The 16,861-nt window shown below is 44.7% G+C and overlaps 1 long non-coding RNA gene across 1 annotated transcript in view; it reads left to right on the plus strand.

Annotated features, from left to right (window-relative positions):
• The window catches only part of LOC146072320 (uncharacterized), a 153,394-nt gene that overhangs the window by 15,613 nt on the left and 120,920 nt on the right, over positions 1–16,861 (plus strand). The window lies entirely within an intron of this gene.

The following is a 16,861-nucleotide window of genomic DNA, read 5'->3' on the forward strand; positions in this document are numbered from 1 at the left end:
TTTCAGCCACTAATTCGCATCCCATTAGTCGATTTCTTAAAGAAAAATGCCATTTGAAAATATGTGATAAGGTGCGATTTCAGAACCTTATTAAAAATCACATCCTATTAAATGTCACCTATCATTTCTATTAAACCAGCGGTATTGACACATACACTGACACTGTGTGACATCATACTTTTATATTAAATACTGTGTGACCAAATATCTGCATCTTGGAATTTATTTATTTTTATCAAGACGATACTGATACTCACAATGACTTATTAGGTGTAAGCTGCAGTTACACTGTGATCCATTGCAAATTGACCAATCAGTTTAATTTATACCTGTGGGGATACTGCAACACTGTTGCCATATATTATACTCTGATGCTGCTTTCAGACCGCAAAACTGGCTTTGACCCTGTATTTGGAAACGTTTCCAAAAACGGGTCTGCCAGGTAAAACCCCTTTCACACCGCATCTCTTAAACGGTATATTACCGTTTAAGTGCGTTTTTTTTGACACTGGCAGACCCGTTTTTGGAAACTTTCCAAAAACAGGGTCAAAGCCAGTCTTCAGCGCGCGCCGCCCCCTCCCCCCCTCCCCCGGGGGTTAACACCCCCAAATCCCCCCCCACCCCAGGGCTAACAACCCCCCCCCGTGCAGCCGGTACCTCCGTTGCATGATCCGGCACTGCAGTTGGTCGGGGAAGCACTTATGAAAAAAAGCGTCTTTCAGAAAATGGCTGCCCCATAGGAAAATCAGTTTTAAAAAACTGTCTTTCGTATGGGGGCAGCCATTTTCCGAAAGTCACTTTTCTTATAAGACGCTTTTTGTTCACAAGTGCTTCCCCGACCATACTTCACTGCCGGAATCCACAACGAAGGTACCGGCTGCACGGCGGGTGTCGACACACGCGCCGCTTGGGGGGGTGTCGACACATGCGCGGGGGCGACACGCACGGGGGGGGGGGCGGCGGGGGGCGGCTCCAGTGCTGCGAATATTTAATGAGTGCTCATTAAATATTCGCTGCTCTGAATTTAGGACCCAGCTCATTGGCTGGGTCCTAAACACCATTTCAGACACGATTTTGATGCAAAAATACCGGGTCTGAAACGGGTAGGACCCTCCATTTTAACCGTTTTACAAAATCGGCTTTTGTAAAACGGTTAAGGGGTCCTGCACCTTTCAGACCGCACAGATTACCGTTTTAAAACGGTAAAAAAACGGCAATATACCGTTTACAAAGTGCGGTCTGAAAGGGGCATAAGTGATTATATATTAGGACTGTATCTGCAACACAAGGAATTCTGAATCATAATTGTTGCACATTGATAATGTTAAACAACCTCAACCCCATCAGACCGTGGCTATACCAGACAGTGTAGTCCTTTGAAATAAGAATAAGATGCCTTCAGTGAATTCCACACTGGTGGGCAGGAAGGGGCCAGGCAGGGGGCCGAAGAAGGGGACTCCCCAGCGTTTTATGGGGCAAGCCCTCAAAAACAGTGAGCGTGCCTATGGAAACGCTAGGTGTACCCCTGCGAACGCAGACGTGCCCTTGCATGCTCGGGGGGGGGGGGGGGGGGGGGGGTGACATCAGCACCTGCCCCCAATTCACCGGATAGCAGCCACCAGAACGAAGGCTGGAAAATTCATTTGGCCTAAATTACACCCACTGTTCCTTTTGTATTTCTATTCACCTTTATTTGATCTTAATATTTTTCCATCTTAAATAACCCTAATAAAAGTTATATTTCAAATTTTGCACCACATGTACTCCAGATGAACCAATTCAATGATTACCTTTGATTAGTGTTGATTGATTACCCCCCTATTATCAGTATGTTTCCCATGTGATATGGAGCACTAATCTTTAAATTCCTATTTATGTAAAAATACTCCCTCTAGTGGAAATTTTGAAATTTTGAAAATCCACTACTGTGATCCATTGCAAATTGACCAATCAGTTTAATTTATACCTGTGGGGATACTGCAACACTGTTGCCATATATTATACTCTGATGCTGCTTTCAGACCGCAAAACTGGCTTTGACCCTGTATTTGAAAACGTTTCCAAAAACGGGTCTGCCAGGTAAAACCCCTTTCACACCGCATCTCTTAAACGGTATATTACCGTTTAAGTGCGGTTTTTTTGACACTGGCAGACCCGTTTTTGGAAACTTTCCAAAAACAGGGTCAAAGCCAGTCTTCAGCGCGCGCCGCCCCCTCCCCCCCTCCCCCGGGGGTTAACACCCCCAAATCCCCCCCCACCCCAGGGCTAACAACCCCCCCCCGTGCAGCCGGTACCTCCGTTGCATGATCCGGCACTGCAGTTGGTCGGGGAAGCACTTATGAAAAAAAGCGTCTTTCAGAAAATGGCTGCCCCATAGGAAAATCAGTTTTAAAAAACTGTCTTTCGTATGGGGGCAGCCATTTTCCGAAAGTCACTTTTCTTATAAGACGCTTTTTGTTCACAAGTGCTTCCCCGACCATACTTCACTGCCGGAATCCACAACGAAGGTACCGGCTGCACGGCGGGTGTCGACACACGCGCCGCTTGGGGGGGTGTCGACACATGCGTGGGGGCGACACGCGCGGGGGGGGGGCGGCGGGGGGCGGCTCCAGTGCTGCGAATATTTAATGAGTGCTCATTAAATATTCGCTGCTCTGAATTTAGGACCCAGCTCATTGGCTGGGTCCTAAACACCGTTTCAGACACGATTTTGATGCAAAAATACCGGGTCTGAAACAGGTAGGACCCTCCATTTTAACCGTTTTACAAAATCTAATCTAATTTAGATCCTGACTGCATGACCAACTACAGGCCAGTATCAAATCTTCCTTTTCTAGGAAAGGTTATTGAGAAAGTGGTTGCAACTCAACTAGAGACCCACCTGTTAACCCATGACATTTATGATCCATTCCAGTCAGGATTCAGGAGAAGACATAGCACAGAAACAGCTCTGGTATGTGTGCTCAATGATCTTCTAAATGCAAGGGATAGAGGAGACTGTTCAATCCTAATCCTTCTGGACCTCTCTGCAGCATTTGACACCATTGACCATGGGATTCTAATTGAGCGCCTGAAGAATTTCTGTGGCCTGGGTGGCACAGTCCTTAGCTGGTTCAAATCATTTCTCGCTGGCAGGTCACAGAGAGTTGCATCGGGAGTATACTCTTCACCACCAGTGCCGTTGTCTTGTGGTGTCCCACAGGGCTCTATACTATCTCCCATGCTTTTTGCAGTATACATGCTTCCACTTGGTGACATAATCAGACGTCACGGCCTGGTCTACCACTGCTATGCAGATGATACCCAACTGTACCTGTCCTTTGCTCCAGGCACCGATAACACAATAACAACCTTAAATGGCTGCCTAGCTGAGCTCCAGGAGTGGATGAGTGCCAGTTGGCTGAGACTGAACCCAGATAAAACAGAAGTCCTGATGATAAATCACAGGACAAGACGGCAGCATAGCCAACTGACAGGTCTTAAGCTGGGGGGCTCAGCACTAAAAAACTCTGATCATGTGCGGAATCTTGGTGTTGTCCTGGATAATGGCCTGACTCTTAAACATCAGGTGTCAGCCACAATCAAATCCTCATTCTTTCATCTGAGAAACATAGCCAGAATCAAGCATTTAATTCCCTCAGAAGACCTTCCTAAAGTCATACATGCATTTATATCATCACGACTAGACTACTGCAATGCTCTCTACCTGGGTCTTCCAGCAAAAGAATTGCACCGCTTGCAGCTGGTACAAAATGCAGCCGCCAGACTATTAACTAACCAGCCCCGCTCCTGCCACATAACTCCCATTCTCTACGCCCTTCACTGGCTACCTGTAAAATGGCGAATCGTTTTCAAGATTGGCTTACTCACTTTCAAGGCCCTACATGACCAGGGCCCAAGGTACCTGCAACAGCTGCTGATCCCTTACTGTCCTACTCGATTACTACGATCCACTGAAGAAGGACTACTAACAGTACCCAGAATCTCCCTGAATTCATCTGGGGGTCGAGCTTTCAACTTTGCTGCTCCAACTCTGTGGAACTCACTCCCTCGCACAGTGCGAGAAGCCCCCACTGTAGAATCCTTTAAGAATAGACTAAAGACATACTTATTTACTCAAGCATTTCACTGACATTTACTGTTAAGCTTGTTTTGTATTTCGAGCTGTAAAGACAATGTGTGAAGCACTTTGAGTCCTATTGGGAGAAAAGTGCTATATAAATATCATTATTATTATTATTATTATTATTATTAAAATCGGCTTTTGTAAAACGGTTAAGGGGTCCTGCACCTTTCAGACCGCACAGATTACCGTTTTAAAACGGTAAAAAAACGGCAATATACCGTTTACAAAGTGCGGTCTGAAAGGGGCATAAGTGATTATATATTAGGACTGTATCTGCAACACAAGGAATTCTAAATCATAATTGTTGCACATTGATAATGTTAAACAACCTCAACCCCATCAGACCGTGGCTATACCAGACAGTGTAGTCCTTTGAAATAAGAATAAGATGCCTTCAGTGAATTCCACACTGGTGGGCAGGAAGGGGCCAGGCAGGGGGCCGATGAAGGGGACTCCCCAGCGTTTTATGGGGCAAGCCCTCAAAAACAGTGAGCGTGCCCATGGAAACGCTAGGTGTACCCCTGCGAACGCAGACGTGCCCTTGCATGCTCGGGGGGGGGTTGACATCAGCACCTGCCCCCAATTCACCGGATAGCAGCCACCAGAACGAAGGCTGGAAAATTCATTTGGCCTAAATTACACCCACTGTTCCTTTTGTATTTCTATTCACCTTTATTTGATCTTAATATTTTGCCATCTTAAATAACCCTAATAAAAGTTATATTTCAAATTTTGCACCACATGTACTCCAGATGAACCAATTCAATGATTACCTTTGATTAGTGTTGATTGATTACCCCCCTATTATCAGTATGTTTCCCATGTGATATGGAGCACTAATCTTTAAATTCCTATTTATGTAAAAATATTCCCTCTAGTGGAAATTTTGAAAATGGCATAAAATTAGTCAATCCATATATTACCATCCTTTATTGTATCAGGGTGGGCAAAAAACCGCAGGATTTGTTGCAATCAAAGATATTTTAAGTAAGAGAAGAAAAAGAACATGAGGGAAGAGGACCTTGCTCGTGTGAGCTTACATTCTAAAGAAGAGGAACAGATCTATACAAAAGTGTCCTCCGGCTGTGGCATTACCCTACTGACTGTTGGAGCTCAGTGCTGGTTTAAAAAATACAGGGGACTCCTACTTCTTTTGTCCCCTGTATTTTTGGAACTAGGAACAGTCCAAGAGCCGGTGCTGATTTTTGAAATATGGGGGAACCCTATGCAATTTTCCCCCCATATTTTTAGAACCAGGACTGACTCAAAGAGCCCGTGGTGTTTTTTTCTTAAATTGTAACTATTTGTACACTTTTCCAGACCGAAGCATACACAGATCTCACTGATCTGTGCATGTTTCTATTAAACTCGGCTAGCCAGAACCTGGACTATTATTCTGGTGATTTATGGTAAGGTTTGGTGTACAATTTAAAAAACTGGACCCTATTACATTGTGATTTCTATACTTTTTAATGGGAAAATATCTGTATGCGATTTTTAATGTGCAATTTTTTGGTCATGGTGAAAGTTTGCCGCAATCGCACCCTATTACATGTGTGATTTACAGTAAATGTGATTTATTGCAATTTTGCCTTAAAAATTGCACATTTATAAAATTGCACCCTATTACATTTGACCCATAGACTAATTATCTGGCAGTGTCTAGTAATGCTAGATAAGTGGTCTGTCTGTCTGATGGTGGGTTTTGTCTCAAGGTGTATGGCCAGCAAAAGATTTCTCATGCTCGACAGCCCTGGGTCCGGTTGATAGATCTACAGTGTATACTAGATAGACAGTCAATAGGTCTACTCCAAAATGTCGACCGGCAATAGGTGACAGGGTCAAAAGGTCAACATGCAATAGGTTGACATGCAATAGGTCCACAGGATCCAAATGTTAAAGGGTCAAAATATCGACATGATAAATGTAGATGTGACAAGTTCTACATCAGTTTCTCATGATTTTTTTTTTTAATCGGCTTGTTCTTATTTATCTATATGTGTTGGCATAGAGAGAGAATATAATAGTCATCTGAGCATAGGTAGGCACCGCGCCCGGAGCCATGTGAGGGTACGTGTTACAATAATTGGGTATCCATGTTGACAGTTCTCAACATTGACAACAAAAAAAGTGAAAAACTTATGTCTACCATTTGATGTGTCTACCGTTTTATGTTGACATTTTGACCTTGTCGACCTTTCCCATGTTGAACCTTTGACCCTGTCGACCTATCGCACATCAGGGTAAATTTACTAAGGCATCTAAAAAAGGAAAAGAAGTTGTATTGCCCATAGCAACTAATCAGAGTTGGGAGTCCCCCCTGTCACCCTGAATAGACATGCGCACAGCGTCTGCTCCTGCAGCCAGAGGGGCTGGGGGCATAGCCAGCAGCTCACAGAGCTGCTGGGTATGCCACCACAGCGGCAAAAATGGGGGCATGGCCGCGAGTATAGGCCCCTGGAGTTTTCAACTCACCTTTGGCGCGCATGTGGGTGTCCCTCCTCCGAGGAATGAAAGTTGGGAGGTATGCTCTAAGGAGGTAATTCAGACCTGATTTCATGCTGCGAATTTGCACAGCATACAAAGTCAGGCCCTTTTGACCTAGGGGCATGGTAGTCGGGCCCCCTCGGCCTGTGGGTGTTTTAGTGGGGCTCTTGTAAAGTCAGGCCCTCCTGCCCCATGGCCAGTAAAGTCAGGACCTCCTGGACCATGGGCAGTATAGTCGAGCCCTCCTGACCATTAGCCGGGTTCTCCAGGCCCATGGGCACATTAGCCAGGCCCTCCAGGCCCATGGCCTCTGTTAGCCAAGCACTAGACCCATGGCCCCAGTAGCCAGGCATTAAGCCCGAGGCCCCACCAGTCAGGCTCTAGGCCCGTGGGCTATTTGTACAGGTACCAGGCCTCTGGGAATCGACAGCCACTAGCCCTGACCAGCAGCTAGGAGTTCAAGGCCCAAATGATGGTAAGTGGCTTTGGCACTAGGCCAAAGTCACTCTGGCCGTATTAGGTGGGCACTAGGCCCGAGGCTGTTGACCAGGCATTTGTCCTGCAGGTTACTGAGCTGCAATTAAGTTATCCTGAGCACTAGGATCAGGGAGGATAGAGTCTCCCGTGGGCAGATGGGGTTAAGAGATGGGCCGACTGTGCGTCTGCCAAATCTCCAGTCTCAAAATAGGAGTATCGGGAATGTCCAGGGGTGTGTACGAGCTGGCCAGCTCTAGATAGGTAAGGAAGTGTACGGCAGAAGATAAAGATTGAAAGGACAGTCCTGCACTGTGTTATGCTGCATGTTGAATCCATGCAGGTCAGAATTTGTTGTAGAACTGTTAGTTTGTGCTGCACCACACACACACACACACGCACGCACGCACGCACGCACGCACGCACGCACGCACGCACGCACGCACGCACACACACACACACACACACACACACACACCTTGTCAGTTTGAGGGCTTTGTGATGTAGTTTAGTTAGTTGTGTGTCACACTAATTAGCATTAGGCCCTGCCCGGCTGTGTTGTTGTTGTCTCTTTATAGGAACCTGTAAGTGGAGAAGCGAAAGAAGTGCAAGATAAGTGCTGGTGAGTTTCATCTGTCCGTCAGTTTTTTTGTGTGTCTGTTTCTGCCTATCTCCCTTTCTCCTGGTCAGACCGTGGACCTTGCACCGCATTGTAAAGTTGAATTTTCACCTAAGGTGCCAAGGGCAAATGTAGGATTTGTAAAGGGGGGTTTCCAGGTAGAATAAATAATAAAATGATATATACAGTTGTGCTCATAAGTTTACATACCCTAGCAGAATTTGTGATTTTCTGGCAATTTATCAGAGAATATGAATGATAACTCACTGTTTCACTCATGGTTAGTGGTTGGGTGAAGCCATTAATTGTCAAACAACTGTGTTTTACTCTTTTTAAATCATAATGACAACAGAAACTACCCAAATGACCCTGATCAAAAGTTTACGTACCCTGGAGATTTTGGCCTCATAACATGCACACAACTTGACACAAACAGGTTTGATTGTCTACTAAAGGTAACCATCCTCACCTGTGATCTGTTTGCTTGTATTCAGTGTGTGTGTATAAAAGGTCAGTGAGTTTCTGGTCTCCTGAAAGACCCTTGCATCTTTCATCCAATGCTGCACTGACATGTCTGGATTCTGAGTCATGGGGAAAGCAAAAGAATTGTCAATGGATCTGGGGAAAAAGTAATTGAACTGTATAAAAATAGGAAAGGGATATACAAAGATATCCAAGCAATTGAGAATGCCAATCAGCAGTGTTCAAACTCTAATTAAGAAGTGGAAAATGAGGGATTCTGTGGAAACCAAATCACATTCAGGTAGACCAACAAAAATTTCAGCCACAACTGCCAGGAAAATTGTTCTGGATGCAAATAAAAATCCACAAATAACTTCAGCTGAAATACAGGACTCTCTGAAAAAAGTGGTGTGGTTGTTTCAAGATGTACAATAAGGAGGCATTTGAAGAAAAATGGGCTGCATGGTCGAGTCACCAGAAGAAAGCCATTACTACGCAAATGCCACAAAGCTTCCCGCTTACAATACTCCAAACAGCACAGAGACAAGCCTCATTTGGAGTGATGAGACCAAAATTTAACTTTTTGGTCACAACCATAAACGTTCCATTTGGAGTGGAGTCAACAAGGCCTATGATGAAAGGCACACCTTTCCTACTGTGTAACACCGAGGTGGATCGCTGATGTTTTAGGGATGTGTGAGCTACAAAGGCAAGATGAATGCAGGATGTTATCACAAAATACTGTATGAAAATTTGCACTCCTCAGCCCGGAAGCTGCGCATGGGACGTACTTGGATGTTCCAACATGACAATGATCCAAAACACAATGACAAGTCAACCTGTCATTGGCTACAGCAGAATAAAGTGAAGGTTCTGGAGTGGCCATCTCAGTCTCCTGACCTCAATATCATTGAGCCATTCTGGGGAGATATCAAACGTGCAAAAGTTTTCATTCATTTTCTCTGACAAATGGGCAGAAAATCACAAATTCTGCTAGGGTATGTAAACTTATGAGCACAACTGCATATACAGCGGCACTCCCTTGATACATCAAGTATACCGGCGTCCAGTGTCATTCAATTGCCTCTACAGCTACAGAGGAACATTTTATAGGATTCCAGGGGCTGCACTCAGAGCGATTGATCAGAGATGGAGGCTATTGTCTTTATGATCAGCCGTTCTGAGTGCTGCTCCTTGAATCATATATGTGTGTGCGTGAGGAGATAATCTTGGATAACGCAGCAATAAAAAAAATAATTGAATTAGAGTAAGATATGTATTTTACAAACAAACCGGTCATTCCGCTGTTTGTCATTCGCACAAGACTAAAATGATTTTCGGACCCCTTATTTGTCTTTTATACTTTGTGACTATCACTTCTAGGAACAGGGGTGTGGACACAGCAGGATATGAACAGAATACAAGAAAAGAGAAAGAAGTGTCCTTTTGTCCTTTTGTCGGTGCACCTCAAACAAACAATAAAATATAACCTTTATTGATTCATTTTAAAAGGCTGCGAAAATTTTAAAAACAACATAAATCGACATATATGGTTGGGATAACACACATAAAACAAAGGTGGCAGGCAGGGATTACTCTGTGTATTTATCTTTATTAGTCCTGGGGAAGCTGAACTGCGAAGCGCGTGCCGGCTAGCGGTGCGCAGGCAGTGTACAGGCAGTCTTTTCTTTATTTTCCATATATTGTATTTTGATTATGTGTTCCAGCAGTGACATGTCACTGAAGCCCTTATAAGGGCTCTAACTTCATGGTGTGCTCCCACGGACTTACTCGGTGCCGAGATAGCCTTTATTTGGGCTGACTCCAGGGGTTGAGGTCCCTCTGGCATTATACAGAGTGACACCCCGCACAATATCTGTTGGAGATATCTTAGTTTATTTCACCAATCTGCAGACTACAATATATGGTTGCAGTATTCGTGACAAACTGAGTCGGTGCCGAGATAGCCTCTATTTGGGCTAACTCCAGGGGTTGAGGTACCTCTGGCATTGGACAGAGTGACACCCCATATAATATCTATCAGAGATACCTTTGTCCATTCACCAGTCTGCACCCTACCATATATGGTTGCAGCATCCGTGAAAAAACAAAACACATGATATATATTTGGAAGTTATCTGTGACATAAAGAGACATTCAGGGCATGACAACCCAGTCTCTATAGACACCCAATAAGAGGATCTGTAAAGCAGGTAAAGATTGGATCATACTAAAATCCCAATCTACCGCACAGACCCGGGTATCTATGCACTGTGTAAAACACCAACACATTTCTAATAAAGATAAATACACAGAGTAATCCCTGCCTGCCACCTTTGTTTTATGTGTGTTATCCCAACCATGTATGTCGATTTATGTTTTTTTTTAAATTTTTGCAGCCTTTTAAAATGAATCAATAAAGGTTATATTTTATTGTTTGTTTGTTAGAGGTGCACCGACAAAAGGACACTTCTTTCTCTTTTCTTGTATTCTGCTCAAAATCCAAAAATATACTGGTAGGCTAATTGGCTCCCAGCAAAATTAACCCTAGAATGTCTGTGTGCTTGTATATGTGGTAGGGAATATAGAATGTAAGCTCCACTGGGGCAGGGACTGGTGTGAATGTTCAAATATTCTCTGTAAAGCGCTACGGAATATGTGTGCGCTATATAAGAAACTGTTAATAAATAAATAAATAATTATAATAGATGCATTTATGCAGGTGAGTGTGCAAAACACCAGCACATACTTAAAAGATACTATGGCCCTCCTAGTTAAACTGCAGAAATTAGGACCTTTACCAGAAGGAACCCTATTGGCCAGTATAGAATTGATGTTGTAAACTTGTACACCTGCATACCGCATCATACAGGCAGTCAGGAACCTTATAGATTATTTATTAGAAGTGTTGAATTTTACACTTACCCACAATTCCTTTATTCATGATGGCAAGTTTTTTTTAACCAAATCTCGGGCTGTGCAATGGGGTATCTGGCAGCACCCGCATACACCAATTCTTTCATGTATCAAGTCTGAAATATTTTTTACACAATACTGTATTTAAGCAGCATGCACTTTTATATTTGCACTATATAAACAACATGCTGCTATTATGGACTGTACACAAGAACAATTAGTAGACCTCTTGGAGCAACACCAGTCCAGACCAGATAGATTACTTGGAGGCAGAGCTGGCCTTAGGCATAGGCAAACTAGGCAATTGCCTAGGGCATTTGGAATGCCTAGGGGCATCAGCAGCTTCTGCTGAATAAAATGATATGAAGCATGCCTATATTCTGTGTGTGAGTGAGGCTGTATCTGCATATGAAATAGTGTATTCATGGAAATCACTGTAACATAGCATTCTGTATGCAGGAACAGCCACAGTTGCACACAGAATATATTTATGCCACATATCATTTTAATCATCGGAAGCTCCTTGTGTGTGCTGGTCATAACAATGCAAATAAGACGAATTTTCAGCAAAAAAGGCACCCACTGTTAGCAGAACTGGCCAGGAGCTGCATGGCCTATTGAGGCAAGATGTATGAGGAAACATCTGTATCCAAGCCGAGGCAGAGGTCACAGTGTTAGCGGCTGTGCGAGTGCTGTCTGTGGGTGGGTTGGTTGTGCAATAGTGTTCGGCATATGTGTAAGGGGCATTATGTATGTCATGTATAAATGCATTAATAATATGCGACATATGTGTAACAGGCATTATGTGTGTCATGTGTATAAGGACATTAATAATGTGCAACATATGTGTAATGGGCATTATGTGTGTCATGTGTATAAGGGCATTAATAATGTGCAACATATGTGTAAGGGGCATTATGTGTGTAATTATGTGTATGAAGGGCATTAATAAAGGTTGGCATAATGTGTAAGGGGCATTATGGTTATAAGGACATTAATAATGTGTGTCATGTTTAAGGGACATTACTGTGTAGTATTATCAGGGGTGCCGAGAGAAAGGGGTAGGGGGTACAAATTACCCAGGCCAAAGTCTGATGGAAGGGCCCAGTGGGGGCCCCGGGCCCTCTCCCCTTAAGTGACAGCAGCAGCTGCAGCTCTTCACCTCTGCCCAGCACACACTGCTTTGTGCTGGGTTGCAGTGTGGCCATGGAGGTGCTTAAAATACAATATTTTTTTTGAGGATTTTTTCTAAGGGTATAATGTGAATAATGTGAGGAGTAATGTATATAAGGTAAAGTGGTACTACTGTGTGACTTAACGTGAATAAGGGACACCATCGCATGATATAATGTGAATAAAGTTGCACTACTGTGTGGCATAATTTGAATTGGGGGTACTATTGTGTGGCCATGCCCCTTCCCAGCAAGAACACACTCCTGTTTAGGCTGCGCACCGAATGTGTGCACTGTTTCTATTTAAAATATTGCGGGTAGGAGCACCAAAATGATGACTGCTATGATGAGGGTTGATGGTGCTAGGAAAGGGGAGCAGGGTCAGAGTCGGAACTAGTGGCGGTGCTAGGGGGCACCAGCCAAAATCTTGCCTAGGGCGTCATTTAGGCTAGGGCCGGCTCTGCTTGGATGTTTGGATTAAGAGAGTGGGCAATGTAATTAGTACACAATTATTCATGAAACTCACCAACAGAAATATGTTGCTGCAATACCAGAGCTTTCGTCCTAAGGCCACTACAATGGGTCTACTATATTCGCAGTTTCTGTGAATATGTAGGATTAACAGTGATAATACAATTAGGGATATACAACTGGAGGAGGTTAACAAATTACTCCAAAGAGGGTACCCATTAGTACAGCTATAACTGGCAAAATCAAAAGCATGTGTGCAGCAAAGAAAGGACCTGTTGAAAAACAACGCATTTAATAAACCTAAAAAAGAAAATCCTCATACCTCCCAACTTTCTCAATATTAAAATAGGGACACTTGCGCGAGCGTCCGGAAAGGGGGCGTGGCGTATGTAAATGAGGACACATATTATGCAAATTAGACCGCGCACCCGTTTTCGGCCGCGAATAGACGCTGTGCGCATGCTGTCAGATTGGGGGGGACTCCCAACTGCCCCCCCCACAGCGGGACACTGCCGGCTGCGGGAGGGATGCGGGAACGTCCCCAAAAACCGTGACGTTCCCGCATTTAGCGGGACAGTTAGGAGGTATGAATCCTGACTTGATAACATTACAATACATTAATCATTACACTAACAAAAGTGTGTATACAAATAAAAAAGAAAAACAGCTTTGGCCAATTGTGTCCTCAGCGGGGGCGGGCTGGGCCGGGGGGCAGGGTGCCATGTGCCCCCTCGAGCCGCTTATCCAGTTATTCGTTGCCCTGTCCTCCTCCTCCAGCTCTCCTGCACTGGCCGCGGCTTCCAGAACACGGCCGCGGCTACAGGAAAATGGCCGCTGGCCCCCTGCACTGAGGACATGTCACGGGGCTCGCTGTGCTCGCCACGCTTCGGGCACGGGCACTATCTAAAATCAACTCCACGCCGATGTGGATAGTAGGGGTATGAAAAGGTCGGAGGACGCGTCCCGCCGCCCCTCGCTGCGCTCGCCACGCTTCGGATTGGCATTCGTAGTGGGGTTCGCGTTGACAATAGGGGGAAGGGGCATTTAACAGGGTGCTTGTACAAAAATCGCATGCGATCACATTGCATGCCATTTGCTGGCATGCGTTGCGATATTTAATTGTACATTTTTCCATTTTGACGCGAAAATCGCATGCCATCGCATATCACTGCATACCTTATTTAGTGGTATGCAATGCGATGGGCGCCGTGTTAATACACAAGTACCTTAATTGTAAAAAAAAATGTACTTAAAATGGTGTACATTGAATGTTGAACAATGTTAATGTTCTTATTTTAAAGTGGCTCACCATTGGATCTACATCTAGCGCTAGGCCTGTTAAGCCTGACTAGACGGTGGACTTGTAAGGGTTAAATGCACTTTTTTTTATGCACTTTCTTAGTAAAAAATACACACACTCACAAAAAGCTGTTTTTTATGTTTATCGTTTTTAGCATATCACTAATTATTGATTATGCAAATATTAAAGTTTTTATATAGTATTGATCACAAATGAAGCACAAAGCAGAGGTTGTATGGTGCAACATCGCCACCTAGTGGCGACACTGGAGAAGGGAGGACGTTATTTAATATAATTTTTTTTTTGTATTTTTGAAATGGTACTGAGCACTAATTTTTGATGGTTTTATAATATGGAACTCGTTTGTTGGCAACTGCTCCGGTGCCCACCCTGTCATGCAAGGAGAAGTGTATAGGCATACTTGCCTACTTTTGAAAACTAGTTTAAGGGAGATTATAGTTACATAGGGCCTTATTCTGGTTGATGCGTACATTTCCGAATACTTTCGGATGGCGTTTTTTTGCCGTCTGCGCATGCGTGGGGAACGCTATGCACATGTGCCACGCATGGTCTCCGTACTTGTTCTCACTAATACCGTACAGAAATGTGCACTGCAATCACTCGGGAAATATGGGCGTATTATGGGCGTCATTCGGAACTACACAGGGGCGTAGTTTCAAAGTGGGCTAACCTGGGCGTAAACATGGGCGTGCACGAGGGAGTGCACTTATTCTGGTAGGCGTGCATTCGGACAGCACACCGAATGCACGCGAACAAAAAGGCAAGAAATATGCGGTGTCCATAAGCAAGTATTGCTTTGCGGACACCACTCGTTCATGCGCTAGGCAATCGGAACGCCTAATCAGGACGGGCGTACCTCAACCAATGTCAGCTGAACACAATACAATCCACTCCTTTACTCATTACTCATTAATTACACGCTTGTCAGTGCTTCTATTGGAACCATTGCAGCTTAAATGGACCATTACTAAACACACACATATATGCTGCAGTTTTCACACACATTTACACTGCAAACAATGGATAGAACTTACTATCACTAATAGAAATAGACATGTCACTTCTACATGTAACAATTAAACCACACATTTGGGGATAAAAATATACATTTATTACAATAAATTCAAAAATAAAATGGAAAGCATGTTATGTCTCACATGCAACAAATTAAAAGGTACCATGGCAGGAATGAAAAATTTTTTTTTTTTAAATAAAATATTTATGACATACATAGCCACAGCAGAATCATTAGGAACACATCAGGTGGCTTCACAAAAAAAGTATAGCACCAACACTTCAAGTACAGCAGACAGTAATGGTAGCCGAAAGAGGCCAACAGGGGAACCAAACAAGACATTCCAACCGAGGGCAAATGTGGGGACCCTCTGCACGGGATTGGACACAGGAAGCTGACACACACAGCTCAATGAAAGATTTGGGAAGAAATAAGGGTGAAGATTAATGCGGACACAAGTTCATTTGCGGGCACGTTTGGCCCTGGTAGGCTCCTTGCCACGTGCAGCAGCTCTTCGGCCACGACCACGGCCACGTTCGGATGGTGGCCCAGGTGGAGCAGATGCTGGTGAGGGGGGGGGGGGGATGGTGTTCCCCCTCTGCCAGCAGGGAGTGCTGCTGGTGGTAATGCACCAGAAATGGATGACAATAGGACCCTATTGCTGGAAACTAGCTCCACCATAAGCTCATTATGGTGGAGGAGGAGGTCATTTTGGCGCAAGGCTTGATCTGCCAGCACCTGCAGGCTTGCAGCTATTGACTGCTGGGTGCCAGCCATGGCCTGCTGGGCCTCAGCAATAACCTGCTGGCTCCCAGCTATAATCTGCTGGGTGCTGACCAAACCCTGCATGACCTCCTCGGTCCTACGCATCCGCTCTGATGCTAAGTCTCCCTGCTGGTGAATCTGGCCAAGCACCTGCACCCACCTGTCGTATTCGGGCTCGGCCGGTGGCTGCTGCTGCTGCACATGCCTGGCACTGGTGGTAGGTGGCACAGACTCCTCAACCTCCTCAAGAGATTCTTGACCAAGCGGTGGGGATGCTGGTGAAAGAGAAGATTACAATTACAACACATTCCAAGCAAATTAGGACCAACTACTTATGCCATGGCAAATACTTACCTTCAACAAAAGCAGCAAAGACTTCCGCTGGGGCCTCGCTATCCATGGTGCTCACCCCCTGGACCTCCTCTACTGCAATGCAGCACTCTGCCATCTCCTCCAGGGGGGTGAGCTTCAGCCAGCCTGGCATGGGGCCAGCCCCAGAGGTGTGGCTGTGTTCCCACCACTTGGTCAATTTCTTCTTGAGGTTGGTTTTGAAGTCGTGCCACCTGCAATCAAAGTTTACATATTACTACATGTCACTCCTCATGTTTGCTGTACCAACTATTGCAATCTGCAACAGATTACAACATGTCCTTCATTACACACCACTTACATTCAATGAAAATATAAAAACAACCCTTAGAAGATACATTCACACTCACCCTACAATAACTATCGATTAAATGACATGGCAAACATGTCTGTGGCTCCAAGCAACGTGACCGGCCATTTACCAACTCCATCTAACATCTAATTAAAACATCACTGGTCTTGTACTGGTCAAATGTAACACACATGAACTTGCCTCTTCTTAACGTGCTCCGCCTCACGAACTTGTGGAGCCACCGCATTAATCTCCGCAGTTATGTCCTCCCAAATTTTCCATCTCCTTGTGTGTGTCAACCTGTCCTGTGGACACTCGATCCAATCCCGTGCGTGGGGTACCAGTATGGCAAGCTCCTGCGGTTCGTATGCC

This window comes from Crinia signifera, chromosome 4 (genome assembly GCF_055691185.1).
Source record: "Crinia signifera chromosome 4, ASM5569118v1, whole genome shotgun sequence".
NCBI lineage: Eukaryota > Metazoa > Chordata > Amphibia > Anura > Myobatrachidae > Crinia > Crinia signifera.